The sequence below is a fragment of the Vulpes vulpes genome, chromosome 5 (genome assembly GCF_048418805.1).
Source record: "Vulpes vulpes isolate BD-2025 chromosome 5, VulVul3, whole genome shotgun sequence".
NCBI lineage: Eukaryota > Metazoa > Chordata > Mammalia > Carnivora > Canidae > Vulpes > Vulpes vulpes.
The window spans coordinates 26,272,338-26,295,301 of NC_132784.1; the positions used below are offsets into that span (position 1 = coordinate 26,272,338).

Genomic DNA, 22,964 nt, shown 5'->3' on the forward strand with positions numbered 1-22,964 from the left:
CTAGTCTTTGGAGCTTTTGGATTAAATATCAATGTTTACTAATTATTAATATGTAAGTTATATATAGTGCAGTATATATTTATATGCATGTGAAATATAAATGTCAGTATAAATGATAAATATATGTATCACATATCATATCTAATTATATAACTCCTAATAGTTTGTAAATCCAGGACATCAGTGGCATAAACCACACAATATAGTTATACAGAATATAGTTAGGGTGATAAAACTCAAAACTTTTGTTCTAATCTCTTGTAATTCCTTCCAGAGTTCTGCATAATCATCCTTTCCCTGAACCCACAGCTCTCACCCTTCACCCCTCAGCTCTAGACTAACACCTTTCCCATAGGGCAATAGGCCTTAATGACTAAGAGGAGAGAAAGACAATAACCAAGATTCATTTGGCAAGAATGGTTTGAAGTAGGAGGCAAGAGGTCAGCCAGAGATAGGCTGTCTATCTCGTAATCCAGTCCTGCCACCATCAAACAAAGTCTGAGTCTCCCTGATATAATAATCTGCAGTACTTCTTTCTACTTACCACTTGTAGGCTATATTTATATGAGTGACTATATAATATCTGTATTCTCTACTGGATATTAAGTTCCCAAAGGACAATGACCAGGTCTGCTTGCTTTCCACTATACCCTTAGCCCTTAGCAAACAGAAAGTGTTCAACACTCTGTTGATTGAATAAACCAAAAAACTCTTCGGCAATGGCCTTGACAATTTCTTGAACTTGTCCAAGACCTTTATTATTATCAACCACAAATAATCACCCCTTCCTACCACTAATTACTACTTACTCTAATGGAGAGAACTGGATGCACAAATTCTATCACCACCTAAAATATAACAGGTGGCATCTTATTGTATTCAAATTGTCGTACCTCCTTCTAAGGAAAATAGTTCTGCCAGCAGCCCTACTGAGGGGTTTAGAAGCCACAGGCAACTAACTATCTTCTGTAGCCTTTCCAGACTCTACAAGAATATTTAACACAAGGACAGTCAAGTCTGTGACCTGGAAGGATTCAACCGGTTTAATCATTAGACAGGCATATTTTTCTTGGTCAGAAGCACTATCTTGCTACCCTACATTGGCTTCCATGCCAAATTTTAACTCAGACTTGGATTATGCAAGATAATTATAAATATACACACCAAATGAGTTTAAAATAAAATGACTAACAGATTCTTAACTATACTGGCGCTAGTGAGTCTCGCTCTAACATCTCTTAAGAACTTAATCCATCTTAACTAAATAAAAAATTGTTGAGAAGTTTCCCTCTCCAAGTGGGAGGCACATATCACATTTTCAGTTAATTTTGAAACAGAAATAGCAGGGTGACTCTAACACACAAACATTCTCCACGTCCTATTTGAAGTGCTGCAACCCAAGCAAACATGGGTGGTATTCCCTTGATGGGTTGAAATAAATGTCACCAAGTATAAAGTTCTGGATTTACTCACTTCCACTGAAAACTGAAAAGGACATAATCTCACAACTCAATCTATTTATCAGTGAGGGAAATCAACTTTCAAGAAATACAAAATCTTAACAGCTCAGGGGGCAAAAGAGTATCAGGTATACACTTGGGAGAAGAAAGAGAAATTTCTGGAGGGCTGAGGGCTAGAAATAGATATCTTTAAAAGAACCGATGTTAGACACCCTTAATATTTTTAATACTCCCTTTATATTAGCAGAAGTCACCCTGCAATGACAGATTCACTTAAATGGTGTTAGGAAGTGTGAGGGAAAGCCAGTATTAGAATTTGTCCTTAAAGATCCACATCAGTAAAACCATGCCTTAAAGACGTATCAATTAAAATGTTTGGTGACACTTTTCTCATCTCCAAAGTTCCACCAAATTATAGAAATTTATTCATTAGAAGTAAAATAGGTTAAAAGTATATTTTCTTCTATTTATGCATTGCAGCAGTCTTTTTCTAGCTGCCATGTATTTTTCAAGGATCTTTTGATTTGCCAGTGGCCTAAGACATTTTACTGATGGTTTAAGAAGCCAACACTAGAAAAACTGGATGGATTCTAGAGATCATTAGTGATAAATTTTAAAAAGCCCAGAAACCCAGTTTAGACCAGGGCTGAGTAAGTCTGGGGCTAAGAGATGTGGTAATGAGAGCTGTATCACTATTTTTAAATATCACAAGGGGCATATTATTAGCTACCCACTATTATAAGAAAAAGAGTCAGTCTGATAATAATAGACTGGAATTTTTAAATCCTGAAGATATTTAGGATTGAGATTGTTGAGTAAAGAAAAGGCATACACAGGCAACAGTGTATTATTTCTAGAAGGTCTACTATTCTCCATAGTTTCTACAGAGGAAGCACAGGCTTGCCCATATCATCTGACACACAAGTTTCCACTGAATAAAAGATAAGTAGCAATAGCTCAAAGTTTCCTGATTGGAGCAAGCACTATGACTTTTATCTACTTAGTGGCCTTGTCTGTCACTATTATCTCTTTATCACCTGGTTTTTCAAGGAGACATTCCAATGATATAAATATTTTGTCTAATGAAGCAGGGACCCTACAGTACAGAATATTCTCTACAAACTACCCAAAGCCATACTCTGCATCCTCATCATCTCTTAAGGAAGTAATTTCACACTTTGCAAACAGTGTGTTCAAACAGAGTAAGGTTGCTTAGGAGTTAATTAATTCCCCCTTGCATCTCTATCCAGCATGTATATGCACCATATCTGGGACCGTTAAGTCTCTCTACTGGATTAATTAGCATTCACAGTTAACAAACAGCCTCAATCACTGTAGAGAGAGATTATAACTTAAACTCATAAAACTAGGTACATAATATCTTGCATTCCATATAACAGTTGCTCAAATGATCTTAGCAGAACTGAAGTAAAGAAATACTTACTCCCCCTTCATTACTCTTGTCCATTGTTCTAATGTCCCTTGCCCCCGCCTTACCTCCGAACTTAACTTGCAAGGACTAGATTGAAAATACCAGATAAACTGCACATTGCACAGAGTAAATCCTTGCCAGGCACAATGTCACCTCTCCGAGGAGTACTTGCATGATACAAAGGAGCAACAGGTGATGGCAAAATTTCAGCCATCTGCAGAAGGGATGAGAATAGTTTGTGAATTAAAAGGATCTTTCTCAAGCCCTGAAGGCTGCCATCAACTCTACCAATGTACGAGGCTGGATTTGCTTTGAGGTATCAAAATGTCCTATCACACTTGAATGTAATACAAAAAGCCCAAAAAACTGTGCCTATCTTTGGATGCAATAATTCTACTTCTAAGAATTAATCACGGAAATTATCAAGGATCTTTACTGAAGTCCTTGCCCTAAATTGAAAGCTACCAAAATGTCCAACAACTAGGAATTTCATAGTTAAATGATCAATGATCAAAAATCGTAACAAGAGGGCAGCCCGGGTGGCTCAGCGGTTTAGCGCTGCCTTAGGCCCGGGGTGTTATCCTGGAGACCCAGGATCGAGTCCCGCATCGGGCTCCCTGCATGGAGCCTGCTTCTCCCTCTGCCTGTGCTCTGTCTCTCTCTCTCTGTGTCTCTCATGAATAAATAAATTTAAAAAAAAAATCGTAACAAGAACATTTGTTGGCATGGGAAAATGTTTCCACCCTTGCATGACTGCATGCTATGAATACGTAAAAACATATGATGAAATGAGTATAGAAACGTGAGAGAGAACGCACATGCACACAGGTAGGCATAAATAATCATTTATGGTACAACTGTAGGTGATTTTGGTTTTCTCTTCAGGTTTCATTTTATTCTTCAAGTTAACTTCACCGAATGTTTCAACTTGCACTTAAAAGAAACTACAAAATTTTCCTAACTTTAGGAAGAATGCCAAATTGTTTGAAATAACAAACTACTTCCCAATTACTGAAGGCTTACTCCCCTCCAGAAGCTTGCTGGGGGTTTTCAAATTATTCTAACTACTGTTGTTATAAAGAAACTTAAAAAACTAATCAGTAAGGGTTAAACTAATGGGGCTAGAGCTATTCACAAACACTATAATTCGGTTTTGCAAATACTGCTTGTCTAACGCATGAAATAAAAGTAATACCCGGTTAATTTTTTAAAGTACGTGAATTATTAAATAATTGTAAACAGATCAAGATTTTATTATCCATAAGGAATCTAGAGCTGGCACTTTTGACAGAGTGTGTTAGAAACTAAAATACTATTTTAGTACTTAGAGTTTTGAATAGGAACATTTATTGTGCAAACTCAGTTTTAAAGTTCAAGTAAAATGTCAAAATTAATTTGTGCCCTGAATAATTAGATACAGGTCTTGAAATAAGGGGAAATATTTAATTAAGGTGAATAAAATTGAAAAGAACTTCTAGTTTCACATTTAATCTCCAAAGTGTCTGTATTAAAAAAGTAGAAACCTGTAATTGTGTAATCATCCATATGTGCTACACATGTTAAAAGGAGGGACTGATTGCATAGTCAACTACTACAGATGCAATCTTTTAATTTTAAAAGACTGTCTCCTTTCATAATCACTCAGAGTTTTCCTATATTTATTGGATTTATATTCATCCAATAGGTGAATGGATACTCAATAAATATTAACCCAATAGCAACTCAGACTTAAAAGAGAAATATTTTGAAATGGAACCTCCAGGTCCTAGTACTTTTTACAATTTAAATACCATGAAAACATGAAAAACATTTCAAGTGATAAGAAAGTATTATTCCTGGAATTGTTTTCCAGTGCAACAGTTTCATCATATTTCATTTTTAAAACCATCTACTTGGAAAAATTTAAGTTACAACCTAGAGGGAAAACAACCTACCATTAAAAGTATAGAGACGATTAAGAACTAACCTCCAGGAACACAGAAGTACTAACAAAAACATGAAATACCTAACTGCAACAATTAGGGGCAAGCTTATCATTTCATCTCTTTTTAAAGGGACACTAAGAACACACCTATCAACATATAACTTTCCATATTTTAAAATTAGCACGAACTTGATATGAAAAAGAAATCCTAATCTTAGGAAAGCACCATGTGGCATTTTTTAACTTTATGGCCACTTTGTTGACTCTCTGTCCCAGAGCAGATCACCTCCAGCATTAGTACTCTGACCTTACAGAAAAGTGACAGATAAAGTTTATGGTGAGAAAAAATGAGTTTTTATAGGTTTCCAAAAGGGAATTCTTATGACACTAAAAGCCATATAATAATATTGATTTGATAACCAACTTTTTTACAGCCAAATTACAGACTTAAGATTTCTGGAAAAATATCCAAGTGAATTTGCAGTAAAATACAGTAAAATAGAGACTTGGGCTCATGACAGTCTAGGATCTCTTCACAAACCTTAAATATGCATATAAAATAATGTTTTAAGCCAGCTCTTCTTTAAAGTTTTCAGTGTTCCAAGATTTACCTTTTATGTTGGAACTGACTGACCCACCCTCCTAACCATTTATCGGACAACTCTAAGTTCTCACCTTTCTGAGCAAATAATTTCCATGCCTCTTTCTAGTTTTTTCCTGTCTTAAAGGCAAATGTACATTGTACAGAAATGAGGATGATTTTCCTGGAAAATCATCCTCAAAAATCAATTAGAATATTCAAAATATTCCATTCTCACAAATGAAAGTAAGTTGCTTGCTGAAATGACAGTCTTCCATTTCACTGCCTTAAAAATTAAGCTGGCATGGATAATAAAAGTGTTTTCTGACTGGATATGCTTGGCATTCAAATATTTTTAAAACAAAAACTAATCCATAATTAGATTTCACAGGAGCAATCTATAGAAAATAGAATTTGTTTTTATTTTTCTGAGAGCAATATTAAAGATTTGATATTATAAAAGTTATAACAACAATACCAGTGCTTGCATAAATGTGTAAACAAACTGGCACTTCCGTGATTATTATCCTTTTCAGTCTGATCTTTACCATTCATTTAGCAAATATTACTGTGCCTACTATGTGCCCAACATTGTTCCAGGGGCTTGTGGATAAATTAGGTGACAAAACAAATGTTCCTGTTATCACAGGAAATGTCTTTCTAATTGGAGTAAAAAGACAATCGTCGAGTTGACGTTCATCAGAAGGGGTGCAGGTGCTACAAAAAAAATAGCACAGGGTAATACAGGATAAGTCCTGCCAAGGCCTGGGGCTAGGAAAGGGTGGTATTTTATATAGGATTGTCAAAGAACACCTCGCCGACGAGATGACATCTGAACAGAAACCAGAAGAGGACGGGAGCTAAACAGATCTGTATCTAAAGCTTTCCAGGCAGCAAGCACAGCAAGATCCTGAGATGAACATGCTTGACATGTTCAGAGAGGAAGAAGGTCTGTGACTGCAAAGCTTAAACAAATTTGCTTTATTTAATAAGCATTTATTGAATGGTTGCATTTTAAAAGTTATGCCAAGTGTTTTGTGATATCAGGATGACCCAAATATAGTTTCTACCTCAGAGCTGGATGCAATTATAATACAGAGTGATAAATGTTATAAAACATCTGAGTGGGTCTCAAAAAGGGACCAGGAGCAAGTTCTACTTGAAGACAACGAACCAATAAGCCAGAAAGAAAGTACAGAGGCCCAAGACCCCCCACTATAAGGAGGAGCTGAAGAACTGTGCAGATAACTCTTGGCTCCCTCAACAACCACCCAATCTCTTTCTCCTTTTACTTTCTTCTGGAATCCAGGCTGAAATAACTCATCTGCCAGGTGGCATGTCCCATAGTATTCCAATCTGACACAGGTGGAAAGAAGGCTCAAAATTGAAAGCGCCCTCTATAATGTAGGAGCCAGGACACTGCTGCACAACTCGCCAAATCAACAACCCACAGGGCTTTTAGCTGACCTCCCTGGGACCTTGGATATCAGGTCCTCCTTCCCAGACCTTGTGCCCCCAGCCTCCCTCATCATCTCCAACCTCAATTAGGCCTCCGCTTCTGACTGTCCTCCCTATATGCCACTACATTTCACCTTGTCTCCATTCTTCTGAGACTTTTAGATACCTTATGTCATTCCTCTACTCAAATACCTATGTGGGGTTATTTTTCTACAGAAGAGAAAATAATACTTAACAAGAAATAAGACCCCTAACAATTTGGTTCCAAGTTATTTAGCCTCAATTCCTGTCACTCTTACAGACACACCATGTACCCAATGTTTTTTAAAACATTCCATACACATTTCCACCTCCGAACACTGTTGTTACTGCATTCCTCTTCCCAGAACCCTTTCACTTTTACCACCTGTCAGACTCCTACATATATTTCAAGACTGCATTCAAATTCCATCTCATCTACAAAAGCTTAAGTCAACTGCTCATCCATATTTAGCCAGTCAGAAGCAATTATTCCTTGCTCTGTGGTACCACCAAACTTGGCTTCCACCCCATTTAGAGCAGTTGCCACAATCCTACCTATACTATAGTTATATAGTATATAAGTGTGTTTGTCTGCCCAACCAGATGTCACTTCCTTGGCAGCAAAGTTTGTGCATAATTTATATCCATTCATAATCCAGCAGAGTGCCTTATACACAATAGGCACTCAATTAATGTACTCTTGAATTCTCATCAATAGGCTACAGTAAGTCTTCACTTTATGAGAGAGAAGGAAAAATTTCCTGGATTAAAGATTACAGCAACATCATCGAGTGAATTTTCCAGGCATTACCACTGCTTTTAGTTATTCAGGTAAGTTATGACTCACTAGAGAAATTACTGAATAAGAAGATAATGACAACAAAAAATTAACTATGAGTGCTCATAAGGCAGCATAAAATTAAATTAAAGTGGAATGGGGAAATGTAAAGCATCAAGCTACCTGTATTAGGAAGCATTACCAAGGGAAACTAAAACAATTCGTTTAACAGAATTGTAGTTCCTATGATGCACCAGATACTATAGTGATGGTGGAGAACACAAAGGTGAAAAAAGGGTAAAACATGTTTTTTTAAGTGCAGAGTGTTGGCCCATAAATTATTCCCTCCAAGTATGACCAGAAGAGCAGCTTGAAGGCCAAAACAGACTATCAATACCCATTCTGAGTCCAAATCTAGGAAACTATCTTGCCTATATTATGATTATGTAGGAACTCTCTCCCCAGGACTCCTTCTGAATGTTAAAAGGCCTTCCTTTATTTTCAGTGACTATAAACTGCTCAGATAGAAAATTTAAGTTCCAGATACTTGAATACATTCCCTGCTTGGAGATAAGTTCTATCCATGCACAGGTTGTTTTAGTAATTAAGGTACCAGCAACTCTGCCACCATGAATGAAAAAAGGAGGAATTTATTAAAATGGTGCTATATAGGGAATGTTGTATGGGAAATAGTGGATAGTTGTTTTCTTTGTCCTCTGAGGCCAAAATAACACAAACAGAATGGAAATATAACAAAAGGAATTTAAGTTAGGCATTGGACGAGTTGTGAGACACTGAGTCACACAATCAAGGTACACTCAGCCATTTCTTCGGCAGATTTCGAATTAAGAGGTAGCCTGCTTTCCTCTAAGATAGTTCACAAAGCAAGCAAATATAAAGGTGACTTCTTAGGGTTTCTTGTAGACGTGTTTTTCTATTGTAAGTTACTATTTGCATATGTCTTGGAAAAACAGGAAGCTGTCACTCTAAGAATTAAGAGAAATACCCCAAATGCCATCTGCGATAAAATATGATACGGTGTGCTCTTGGCTATAAGGCTACCAAGAATCTAATAATTCCTTCTTGCAAATTAAGATCTATAATATAAATTATCAAATTACCCGATTGCCATGTTAATAAGTTCAAACTGTTTCTTCAAAAACCAGATCTTAATATATCACAATTGCAAGACAGCCTTATTTAAACAATAGTCTATGCAAAAAGTTAAAAATAAATTATATTTATATTTACTCATGGAGTAATGCACTCCAACAAAAGCACTAGTACTAAGTCATTTTGAGGATTTTCCTATAATTTTGTACCTGAATATCTTCCACTCAAAACAACTTTGACAATTTGATGTTCCCTTAGCAAAAACAAGTAAGTCAGTAAAATGTAGTCCAGACCCAGCAACTGCACTATTAGGTATTTATCCAAAGGATAAAAACAGTGATTCAAAGGGACGTCTGTACCGCAATGTTTATAGCAGCAATGTCCACGATAGCCAAAATATGGAAAGAGCCCAGATGTCCTTCAACAGATGAATGGATAAAGAAGCTGTGGTATATATATTCAATGGAATATTACTCAGCCATCAAAAAGAATGAAATCTTGTCATTTGCAATGATGTAGACAGAAATAGAGCATATTACACTAAGCAAAGTAAGTCATTCAGAGAAAGATAAATGTCATATGCAGAATTTAAGAAACAAAACAGATGAACATAGTAGAAGGGAAGGAAAAATAGGATGAAAACAGAAAGAGAAACAAACCATAAGAGACTCTTAACTCTAGGAAGAAACAGAGGGTTGCTGGAGAGGAGGTGAGTGGGGGGATGGGGTAACTGAGTGATCAACATTAAGTAGACAGATTATATAATGAGCAGTGAGTGTTATAGGCAACTGACAAATCACTAAACTCTACCCCTGAAACTAATAATACACTCTATGTTAACTAAATTGAATTTAAATTTAAAAAATTAAAAGAGGAGTCCATAACCTTTTACAAGTTAAAAATACTACTGTATCCTTTATATGCATAAATGATTTACACCAATAATAGTACAAATATATTTCTTAATATTCATCCATTCATTTATTCACCACGGGTTAACTGAGGGTCCTTATGCAGGCACTGTGCTAAAAGTAAAGACACCAAGACGACCCAATTATAGTTCCTGTCGTCTGACACAGAAATAACATTACAAAACCAAAACATATGTACTTGATGTCCAAAGGGAACCAGCAACAAACTACTATATACACCAAGTACCCAGAAAGTTCAAAGGTTCAAGCAACTAATTTATACAAAAGAATTGAGAACTATGGCATGTAACTTTGGGACAGCCCACTTGATATGCACTCCGATTCTTCTTCTCCCTCCCTTCCTCCAAAATAGAAACAAAATGGCTGTAATACTTTTTCTCTCATGCTAGAGGTAGTTTACGTGACACACTTTCGGCCCAGGAGACATCTCCAATGAGCAGACAATCCTTTCCGAAAAAAGAGAAGGGGAGAGAGAGAGAGAGAGAGAGAGAGAGAGAGAGGAAAGTGCTTCTGAGCATCCTTCACTTCTCCTCCTGCTTGAAGGTAAGCACAATTTCTGGGGGTATAAGTCATCTGTGAAATAAAAGGCAAAAATTACATGCTAAGGATGAGGGAGGAGATGTTACCTGGGTCCCCAATGGCATCAGTTATCTGTGAACTAACTGCCTCCAGACTTCTTATGACACGAGACCAATAAAACTCTTCCTCATTTCAGTCACATTCAGTTAAGATCTTCTAATACCTGGAGCCAGAGGCATTTTTACCACTAAAAGGAAGCTGCAGCAAAGAGGAGTTATTTGAGTTAGACTATCTAATTCAATTAAGGCTATGATCTAGTTCTTCCTAGCTAAAAGAAATAAAAACAATTTTAAATTTGCATTTCTACAATCTTCAGTAGTGTATATTACTCAGATAAGCATGGCCTAATTCCTCCACATGAATCCATTTGTTGCATAGTCATTACAGGTTTTTTATTTCTCTTCCTAACTGATCCTCAAACCCGTAAAATAACATTTTTTATAGTGTGGTATGTATCACTCACGTACACAACATACACACACAAACAAATAGCCAAAGGTTAGGAAGAAAGGAATAAAGAAAGAGACAGGGAGAGAGAAGGAAAGAGGAACCTAGCTTATTTCAAAGTATAAACTATGTTTTCAATTGTGTGAGCACTTTAGAAAGCAGCTTCTGATTAAACGAAAGACCACAAGATAACAATATTTTTTAAATAGGAAAAACTTCCTCTGCAACTTGAAATCAGTTACTGTTTTTAAATTTTTTTCACAATTGAAAAAATCTATATCCCAAAAATATGTTGTATCCAATTTACCATCAGTATTATTAAATCATTGTGCTATTCCACTTAATGTCTAGTAAGCTCCTTAAGGTAATTCCCTCTGTAAGGTTTCTGTTGGACAGATTTTGAATGTGTATCATTCTTGGAATAATTTCAATCACAGAGAGCTAGAAAGATTCATTAATTTCAATCACCATCAGCTCCATAAGCCACATATACTTTTTCTGCCTTTTTTGTTAAACTATATTTCACTGCGGCCATTCAAAAGGAAATTACACATTCCAATAACATTTGAGTTCCTCTCAGTTACCCTTTCAGTGGTTCAGGGTAATGATAGAGTAAAGAATCATGCTCTTCACAGGCTCTCCTTTTTCTCCTCCCTCATTTGGTAGAATTTCAGCTTCAAATCTCTTGTGCCAAAAAGCAATGGGTAATGTCTAATGCTCTTCTCTAACAGTAGCTTACTTTGGAGGGAAGGGGAGTGTGAGTCAGGAGAAATCATCTCATTCCCAGCTTTTAAAGAGTCTTAGCATATGGGATAAGCAATCTCTTATCCCATTTTCCTAAAATAGAATTATGGAACCATAATAGGTCAAGTGGGGAGGGGGACTGGTGGGGGGATGAAAAGGAATGAGAAACTTTTCAATAATCTCTGAGTAGGGGTAATGGTTAAAAGGGTGAAATTACTGAAAATTCTATCCCTAAATTCTCACTGAAATCAGTCAAAAGAAAAACCTATATATTCAGAAAACCTGGGGTTTATATATTTTTTTGCATTACTCCTAGGTAGAAGCTTCCTCTGTAAAACAGATAAGAGCAACATTCCCTTCTTCATGGGGACTACAAGAATGAGATAAATAAGGATAATAAGTATAGTCAGATAACACGAATTCCTTCATTTAAAAACCAGCATTCAAAGGCAATCTTGTACAATCCATGTGAACTCAAAGCATATTCAGAGAATGACAAGCCTCCTTTGTTTATATCATCTCAACTTCAATTTCATCTGCAGTTATCTCCTTTAAAACAAGCATTTCTGGGGCCCTTACATGATATGAAGTCCTTTTTCTCGGGCCCATTTTTATTTGGTTATCTTTTTAGGTGCACTAAAGATTGAGTTTACAATAAACTGAACAGACAGCGTACAAAAGGCTTTTAGAACTATACCATATGGTCCAGGGAAGGGAACAATCTGGACGATCCCCATTTCAATCTGCAAGCTTGTCCACCTCTATAACACATTATACCACTGTAATAAAATATTAAGATGGAAACGTAAAAGCGAAAATAGTCTATCTTTAGCATTACCAGGCAACCGCACTTCTGAGAATTTACTGATAAACTTAATAAACATTTACTTTAATTTATATTCTGGAATTTTGGTATGCAACACCAGGCATAGAAACCTAGGCCACTATTCACTAGAAACAATATTTCGGCAGGGATATGTGTGGGTATTCAACTTATGCTTCAGAAATTTGGAAGGAAAAAGAAAACAAAACACTTTTACAGGGGGCATATTGGCAGGGGCTGATGTAACAGATGACACATTCTTGGAAATCAAATAAAAGCAATAGGGAAATACCCATTGCTGCCTGGTGAAGGCCTAATCACATGGACACAGCTGGAACCAATGTAGATCATTCATTAATAAAACTGTATTGTAGTAGCCACTTTTTGATGCATTTCAATTGCTGCTGTAGCCAAATCTCTGTATTTCTTTGTTTGCTTGTTTGTTGAATTTCTTTGTTTTAATGGGAAATACGGGAAGATTTAGGGCAGAGGAAAAAGAAAACACACACACACACACACACTCCTGCTCTCATGCTAAAAACGACACTAGCTCAAAAAGCTAAATGTCACTTTACCTTGCAATGTACTTACACTATCAGCAGCTTAAAATATGCAGTGTAAACCTGAAAAGGGGGAACTCATATGGTACTATGGATAAAAAAGTGAGCAGTGTGAGATGCCACAGAAAACATATGACATACTCGTGACAGTAGTCTACGGAATGATAATATGTTGGGCAGGGGGAATTAAAATGTATCAAAAATGAGGGGAAAATCAAACAACTGAATTAGCACATACAATTTCATGCAACACTCTAATGAAATTTAACACTGAAGTGTGTACCATGTGCGTGAGGAAAAATGACTAATACTTTGACCACATAAACTTAGAAATCAGTATTTGTTATTACGTGTTACCAACATTTGATAACAAACAAAATATTCAAACCACCTACCCAGGAGTCAAATTCAAAACCTGTGCAGATATTCAAATGAAATAAAACACCACTCATAATTACAAACATGATATTTAATATAATAAAATGAAATCTTAGTTAAAATAAGAAATTTAGTATTTATCCAACTTTGTTGGCATCCCAAAAAAACCTATTTTTCCATGTCACTACAAATATAATGATTAAGTTACTATACAGTAATTCCTACAAACTGTGTAACATCAAACTATAAATATAGAATCTTTGATGTGTTCTGAATTAAACAAAACTGTAGAATTTATTACTTACAAAAATGAAAAACTCAATAGCATTTACAAAAAAAAAAAAAACCAAAACCAATAAACAAAAAAAATACAACTGCTCAAACACTCAAAACATTACAGGTCTTAAATATATTTCTACTATGCCTCTGTGGATAGTTAGAATAAACAAATAAATACATCAATTCCTGTTGCAATTCATAAATCACTGAAAGATACGTTCCTACCGCAGAAAAGACAAAGGGCTTAATTGGAATAAAAATTATACCACGGGAGAAAACGTATTTAAAGTCGATGCATAGCATTTAATATGCAGTGAACATTATTGAATGGATGTGAACATAGTAAGTTTTTGGTCTCTATTACCACACCTTGGCACAGAGGATTCAAGACAGTCGCGCACTTCACTGGACCAAGAGAAGAAAGTTTCACTAACTTCCCTTCTAAAAAATATCATAATTCTGAAACATTAAATATTGACCAACTTAATTGATATAACCTAACAGGCATCCTACCCAGATTCATCTTAGCTACTCTACTGAAATAGGTACTTAAATACAAGCTTAAAAAAACAGCATTGGGGGGAATGGAGAATTGTAGCATTTATTAAAATGTGCATTATACATACAAAGCAATGTGAGCACTTGTTTGTTTTGTTAAATTAATGAGCCAATATGTTGCTGAACCTGTCTTGAGAACGAGAGAAAATAACAGGTGAGTTTATTTAATGCATAATTCTCCTATACCTGTTTTCCAAACCCTTTTCATGATTTTGAAGCATTTTCTAAATTAAAAATAAATCTCTAGGGAAGAAAACAACTCTTATATTGTACAAGTTGATCTTAATTTATCCATAATAGATATATTTCCCCACGTATATGGCATATAAAAATGCTTCACATTAATAATTCTAATAGGAAGCACTAATTTACTTTTTTTTTGTCACGTGTGTCACACTGTTACAAAAAATCGAGTTTTCCTCCCAAAGTAATTTTTTATTGCCAAAAATCATTGACAATTTTTAAAAATAAAAATCAGTGAAAATAATATCCATCTCCTCAGAATACATATTTTGCCTATTTAATTATTCTTATCTTGATTGCAAAACACTAATTTTTAAAATAGACCACTTGAAAGTCAGTCATTTGTTTTTGCTTAATACAACAGAAAACACATTTACGTTTTGAGGCACATTCCACGAAATTTCACAGAATGCTTGCTAATAGTGAAAACCTAGTCTCCTGCTCAAGTCATCACTTAAAAATCATAAAGCTATGTTTTCACACCCCTTGTAATAATAGGTCACTAGCCATTATTTAGAAAGAACTGAGAAACCTAAAAACACTGTGTTCTATCTTGCATTTTCATTGCAAACGAAAAAAATTTAAATATACATCTTTATATTTCATGGAAGTTCACTTGCTCACCTGGCAACATTTATCAGACATTCAAAAAAAATGAGTATTCAATCTGCAAAATCTATGAGCCGACCTTCAGTTTTAGACAAAAATAGAAAACAATGGGCAGACTTTTTGGTCTCAACAAGAGATATCTTGGCTTAAAAATCCATATTATACAAGCAAGTATCATTCAAGAGTTTCCATTCAAATAATAAGCCAAGAAGGAAGACAAGATTCCAACCAATCAAAAATACTATGTCAACATGACCAAAGTTAGCAATATTCAGAAGGGTTTTCTAAAAAGTGGCAAAAATGCAACCGTGAAGGAAATCTCTAGGAGCTGGCAGAGGGAAATCTAACACAAGCTTCTAGAAGGAACAATGCCATTTAGTAAACGTGGAGGTTGTGAGGAGAATGACGTTTCTATTTAAGAAAAACTTGCTTTGTTTTTTTACGATGGTGTTCTACATGAAGAAAGAGGAAAACGAAGGAAAAGAAATGGGATAAGGAGCAAAGACTACGGCTGCTTGCCTTCCTTCAGTGGTGCTGGGAGGGTAGACCCTCTGCCTTATGAAAACCACTGCCAGAACCAAGCTACACAAAACATTTTGGCTGCCAGCCTAGAACAGTGCCAGGCTGTTTTTTATTTCGTGCTAGACTCCCTCAATTGAGACAGTGTGGGATTGTCACTTTGATGCACATAGAGAACAAAGAATAATATAGTACGGGGTTGGGGGGTGGATTTTTTGCCCCTTAAAGTCAGGTTAGCATTTTGTTTTGTTTGACAAGTCTTGAAAAGACTCAAGAAACAAAAGTTATGCTGAAGAATCTATCAATTGCCTAAAAAATTAGCTTCAGTACAATATTGTCGGCAGTTGAAAGCCACATGAGAGATTAACATGTTTTAAAACTCACACTTGAAAGGAGTCCAGGTTACATACTTACCTGCTTAAGAAGCCAGAGACCAAGAAATATGTGATTCCCAATCACATGATGTTATCTAAAATCTGACAGATGAAGGAAGGCCATAAAATTAGGCAAAAAAAGAACTAAGAGAAGTGTTACAATTTTTAGGTCACTATTCAGAGGCAACTGTGTCAGCCGTTATTCTGACCTTGATTGCTCCAAAATTAAATAATCTGATTAAAAGATTATAACAGTAGAATCTGAATATTCTACTTTTATGACATTATAGGAAAAGAAGTGATAAATGATCAAAAATGTTTAAAGAATTAAACCACAAATCATCTAGAAAGTTCTCACAGACACAAACAGGAAAACCGTCTCTTGTATCCTATTCAATTCTGTATTAGAAGCAAAGCTAACACAAATGAGAAAGCCAAGTGTGTGCTGTTGGAAGCTTCAGCCAAATATACTACCTGAATCTGGTGACTAAACACACCAATAAGCCATTAGCTCCTAGAGGTCTGACCCTTTTCTCTCTAATGCACAAGATAAGTGGAGGTAGAAGTCCATTTTCTACAAACCAAATGAAAAGAAAAAATGAACTGTGACAAGCCCAGATCCCATGCTGGCATATTTTACACTAAGCTCAGCATCATCTAGAAGCAGTATGCTTCTCCCTGCCAATCAGGACAGGAAGAAAGTTGTGAAACTAATACAGCACTGATGAATAGCAGCAAAGGTCCACTAGTCCCTTCCTCCTGCCCATTTCCACGGAATCAGCCGTTAAAAGAAGACCAACGACTGTTACAGAAATAGCAAGAACTAAAGCACTTGCCTCACATGTTACAAACACAGGCGTGGAGTGTCACCACCTGAGCCTACCTAATTTCCAACAAAATGATCCCCTGCCCAGTTTTGCTCATGGCCACAGATTCTGACAGAAAGTCATGATCAGTGTTGGGAAAGGCGGTGGGAGAATGAGAATGTGGAAAAGAAACCAAGGGAGAATGGTGGCCAAACTGCAAACAGTGCACAGTGCATACTTCCCTGATTATTCAAATTAGTGCCGTGCACAATACTTGGGGAGGACAAAACCTGTAATATGGGTTTCAGGTACAATGATTTCCTCTGGGTGGCAAGGGCCAGTCTGCCATAGAATCGACAAATGCATTATTTTGCTCCTCAGTGTTCTCCTTTCACATTTCCTTCCTTTCGTCTGGGATATACCGTTGATGTTATTACTGCAGGGGACACTGATAGTTGTAGGCAAGTCATTCATGTCTTGCCAAAGTGGTCCAAAGAATGAAGTCTGACTGGCTTTAGTTCAACAAAGAATCTGACACAAAACTGGAAAGTAAAAAGAATGAAAGGTGTAGAAGAAGCTAGACGATAACATGCTTTTTCTGTTTATTAATGATGCAGATGAAATAAGGGAAAATCTAGAAAAAGCAGCCAAGCTGACTGAATTACAAAGAAAGATTAAAGGAGTTAAATGTGTATAACTTGGCTGACAACCAAGGAACAATATGAGAGCTGTCCACAACTCTCCAAAGTATATACATAAAAAGAAGAGCAGGGAATTTTTATCCGCTATAGAAGTGTGAATATATGAAATAATAATGAGATAAAATTAAAATAAAGAAATCTGACTTCAAGCAGCAGACGAAGTAATCTGGGAAAACTTAAGAATGGCTGCTTCCTCATCTTTAGAAATATTTATCATCTCACTGACCCATGCTGCAGTAGAGAAAGATGAGAGGAAATGGCTGCAGACTGACAGAGGACTGAATCGATGGAGAAATTAAAACAAAGTCCCATTTGCTTACCTGATGATCCAGATGTACTGATTTCTCTCTTCACATATATCCAATCTGACTGATGCAGAGGTACCTGTGAGATCAAAGGACATACGATGTTATCTTCAAAATAAGCCTAGCCTGAATTCTGAATCCTGACCTGGATAAGTTTACTTGAATGACTTAGTAGTCTGAGTACTGGATGTTACAAGATGGGTGGAGAACCTCCAAGGAGAGGGAGATGTTTTGAGTCTTAACTAATAAGAGCTTTTTCCTCCCCCACAATCTTTCCATGGTTTCCCAAATCAATTCTAACTCAAAAACAAGAAGAAGAATTCAGATTCAAGGTCCTTAACCTTGGTACATGGATGAACTTTAGGAGTCTATGCACTTCTGAACCATATATGTAAAATTTGTGGGTTTATGTGAATGGATGTCTCTCTGGAGATAAGGTTAATAGTTTGTCAGGTTTGCAAAAAGTTCCATAATCCAGAAAAACTGTCATGAACCTCTGCTGAGGACAGTTCGAGATCCCAGAGACAGGCTGGAATGCATATGGATGATCAGTCTGGTTCTGAGGGAAACAATGGAGGTACACAGACACTTCTGTATCTGGGGTGAATACCTTAAGAACACTACTTTCTCAGGGAGCATTATATCAGGTTCAAATTGTTACTTAACTTATACAGGCTTGTGTTCTCTGCAAGCCATGCACAGTGAAGAGAGCAAAATCCTACCATATACCCAAGGGTGGATATTGTGACTTTCCTGTTCTGTATATATTAAAGTCAGAACCCTTAGGTTCATCAATATTCACAGGCTCAAAACTAACAGTAACTCACCCAAAAAGGACCCTATAAGACACACAATAAGGAAGGGCTAGCAAAGCAATAAGAAATGTGGCTCCCAAACAGTATCCATAGCAGAAAATCACAGGATTGCTAAGTGAATCTCTTAAAAGAATTATCTTAAAAAAAAAAAAAAATTCATGAGAGACACAGAGAAAGAGAGGCAGAGACACAGACAGAGGGAGAAGCAGGCTCCATGCAGGGAGCCCGACATGGGACTCGATCCCGAGTCTTCAGGATCAGGCCCTGGGCTGAAGGTGGCACTAAACCGCTGAGCCACCAGGGCTGCCCTAAAAGAATTATCTTAAACAGTAGTCACAGAGTCCAAATTACCCATATCAGAAAGAAATCAAGATGGAGAACCTTCCAGGCACCAACTCTGAATAAGACTAAAACATTCACAGCTGTAGAAAGAATCCTGAGCTGGAGTGTCACCAAAAGAGAAAAGGAAAAAAAAAAAAAAATTTAAAGGATAAAAAAGATAAGGGAAAGGCTGAGAAGATATAAGTCAAGTGAAAAGGAGAAAACAAAACAAAACTTTTGAGATGACTTAAAACAAATAATGATCTTGTAGGATATTTTCTCAAAAAATTTATTTTGACATTCATCCCTGAGCATCTACCATTGCCCTGATTGTTAGGAATTCAGCAGTGAACAAGACAGGAGTTTAATTTTGGGAAGGGGAGGAAGGATGCAGGGGGACATATACATCAGCAATCTCATTTCAATACATGATATGAAAGAAATAAGATGATGTGACCGAGGCATAGGAGAATGGCCTACATCTATCTAGTACGTCACAGGGATGTTCACTCCAATTCTCAAAGTTAGTCAGGGTCTTAGGGAATGGAGACTGAGAAAGGACCATAGGGACAGCTAATCCAACCTCTTCATTTCAGAGACGAGGACAGGAGAGCTATTCTGGAAGACAAAGTATCACAACCTCATTATCTCCAAACATCGAAACACATACACCTAGACTGAGTTATGATTTTATGATGCACTCTCTGCCTTGAGAGGAGAAAGACTGAGAACAAGTAACTAAACAGCATTTCTGAAACTTTTAGAAAACTGGCAGATGCTGTGCACTTTGTAACCTTAAGATGTAACACAGAACCACATACTACCCAAATTCTTGGCAGGTTCCATTCTGTTGTTGTTGTTTTTCTTTTTTCTTTTTTTTTTTTCAAATCATTTTTCTCTTCTACAGACAAATTTGATCAATTTCTGCTGTTAAAAAAGGCAGGCAGTGTAGAGACATGATAGCCAACTTCCAAAACGGCCCCCAAATCCTCACCCCATGAAATTCATGACTTTTGTAATTCTTTCTCACTGCCTGAAGTTTGGTTTGAACAAAACCAGAATGCCCTGGAACTGACGGTTTCTTGACTTCTGAGGCTAGGTCCTAAAAAGCATTACAGCCAGCTCCTTGCTCTATTGGATCGCTCATTTGGTAAAGTCAGTTCCACATCATGAGAACAAACAGCTCTATGGAGCAGTCCACATAGCTTCTTGCCAAATAGCCAGAATCAACTAAAAAGGCTTACATGTGAGGCACCATGTAGGTGGATCACCCAGGCTGCTCAAATCTTCAGGTGACTGTTGCCCTGGGTCAATCTTGACTTCAATTTACGGCAGATCAGAGTCAGAACCACCTAGGCTGCTCTCAACCTCTAGCGTGCTCTCTAGCTTCCTCTACAATAGGACCTTCCAAGCTAAAAACTCCATTTCTCAGATGCATTTCCATCACGTAAGGACCCAGATTCAAACAATCAGAAAAATCCATCTGGGACTTAGAAAACAGAAGTGAGTAAGTCAAGGTGCTGACCACCTCCAATGAGATCAAATTTTGCAGTGAAGGCATTTTGTTCTTGTGGGGCTATCAGCTAGGTAGTCTATTAAATGATCTCTCGTATCATGGGTTCCAAATAGCAAGTGAATCTACTAAAATAGTAGAAATGAAGGTTTTCCTTGGCTTGTGCTATTCCTAGCTTTATAGTAATAGTCAAGGTTAATTCCTTGGCACTTTTGGAAATTAAGTAGTGTATAACATATCCCTTTTTGCTTAAACTAGCTAGCTGTCTGCAACTTAAACTAACCGTTGCCTACAACAAAGACCCCACTCTATCATATACAAATTCTCCTGTCTCGTAATGTTTTCACTCCGATTTCGGAATTCACTCTCTTATGTTCCACTACTAATTCCTCTGCCTGTGTACTGAAACCTATTCATTCGTGCCTTTTCTAAAAACTCACTCCATCATTCTCATTTTCCTCTACCTTTAACCTTTTTCTCTCCACTGGCTCCTTCCCCTAGCAACTTCTTTCAGCACTACCAACTACTCTTCCAAGCTTCATAAAACAACAATACAGACCCACTGCCTTCATTTGAACTCCCATGAAGTCTGAACTAGTACACTGTGGCTTCCTAAGCCATCACTCTACTGAAATAGCCATTGCTAGGGTTTGTTAATAATTACCTACTTTCACTCCTCACTCCGCTAGACTGTGTGGCATTGGGCAGTCTTGCCCACCCTGCTTCCTTGAAACTTCCTCACATTGGTTTCCAAGGTGTCCCCATCTTGCAGTTCTCCTCCAGTCTATAGGATGTGTTCCCTATTTTAACCTGGCTCCTTTTCCAAGAATTCCTTAGAGCTTTACCCTTAGGGTTATTATTATTCTGTCCTTGACTTCAAGATTTCAATTATCATCTATATATCCACTGATCACTCCCAAATCTAAACCTCTCCCATTGCTCTCTTCACACTACAAACTTACCACTTCTGTCACCTATTAGATGCATCTAATTTTATCAATTGTTATAAAATAGCATAAAACCCTCCCTAACCTAAGAGGACAAATTTTAAGGTGGTTTATAGAGTCTAACCGTGTTAATACTGTAACCACTAGCCACATATGCCTGTTGGACATGGAAATGTGCTATAAGGGGAATATACACAATAGACTTAAAAGACTTAATGGAAAAATAAGAACGTAAAATAGCTCAATAATCTTATATTGGTTACATGTTGAAATGATAATAATTTAGATATATAGGCTTAAATAAAATGTATTAACAAAATTAATTAAACTTATTTCTTTTCATCTGTTTAATGTGGCCACTAGAAAACTTTAAATTATTGCATTACAATTCTATTGAACAGCACTGCTGTACACACACACACACACACACACACACACACACAAACACTATGAAAAAAAAAATACACACTATTCTCAACCAACAAGGGAAGGAAAGAGAATTGATTTTGGTTTTTCTTTATACTCAAATCACCCTCACATTCAAAACTTACTATTTTATCTTGATAGCTTATAGATTCATTCTTAGTATTTAAAACAGAAAGCTATATCCTAGAATGAACATTTATAAGGTTCCTTAAAATATATACAAATATATTTAAAGTTTTAATGTTAAAAGTGCTAAATTATATCCCATAAAAATCAAATATAATCACAACTATATCATAAAAATACAAATAGCTAACATTTGATAGGCACTATGCAACTGTTATATAATTTAATCATCATGTCTCTAAAAGAGATGAAATTGCTACACCCCATTGAACAAAATAAGAAACCTAAAGCAGAAAGAAGTAACTTGCCCAAGGTCATGTTCTTAGGCCACAATCCCGGCAATCTAGCTCTAGATCCCATACTTCCAATCAGTCCCTTTTGCTGACTCGAGAGAAGTAAAATTTAAAAGAAGAAATGGCCTCAGATGGTTCCCAACACTCAAAATTATACACTCAACTAAGATCATGAAAAATAAAAAGTCAAATTAAATAAAACAAATATGAATACAAATATAAAATCTCACAGAAAATGGAAATTTAGAAGTAAAACTAGGTGAGCAGAGACTATACGGTTGTAATAAGGAAAAAAAAAAACACAAAGGAATCTGCTCTGAGCCTAGCACGTGCAAATGAAAATTTCTCAAGAACAAAAAAGCATTACTGTGTGGACATAAAAACAGTAAGGGCTTCAGAAACACCACATGCCCACTAAGGCTACAGAGCAAAGGCGGAACCTGACACATACCCATGGAACCTCCCAGGGACTCACATGCAATTCTGCTTCACAAAATACAGGGGAGTGGGGTTAGGACAGATCTTAAACTAATTTCAATGTTTAAAAAAAAGCTAATAGAAATAATACATGGGGCACCTGGGTGGCTCAGTCAGTTGGGCGTCTGCCTTTGGCTCAGGTCATGATCCCAGAGTCCTGGGATCGAGCCCACATCAGGCACCCTGCTCTGCAGGGAGTTTGCTTCTCCTTCTGCCCCTCACCAACATTCATGCTCTCTCTCCCATTCTCCCTCAAATAGAGAAATAAAATCTTTAAAAAGAAAAGAAGGAAGGAAGGAAGGAAGGACGGACGAACTCCTACCTGGATAAAGCTATATAGCCTATATTTTTAGGTACAGTTTGGCATTTTTAAAAAAACTTCCAAAATACAATGTTCACAAGGTAAGTAGATAAATCAACATA

At 36.6% G+C, this 22,964-nt stretch overlaps 1 protein-coding gene across 41 annotated transcripts in view; it reads right to left on the bottom strand.

The window, feature by feature from the left end:
• The window catches only part of GTDC1 (glycosyltransferase like domain containing 1), a 428,467-nt gene that overhangs the window by 311,403 nt on the left and 94,100 nt on the right, over nt 1–22,964 (bottom strand). For 39 of the 41 annotated variants that reach the window (XR_012001509.1, XR_012001508.1, XR_012001507.1 and 36 more), the window contains one exon: nt 17,639–17,702. The gene's annotated coding sequence lies outside the window, so the exon portion shown is untranslated. Of the gene's footprint in view, nt 1–10,324; nt 10,476–17,638; nt 17,703–22,964 lie in introns of those variants that run through there. The other 2 variants (XR_012001510.1, XM_072757671.1) reach the window with 1 other exon arrangement.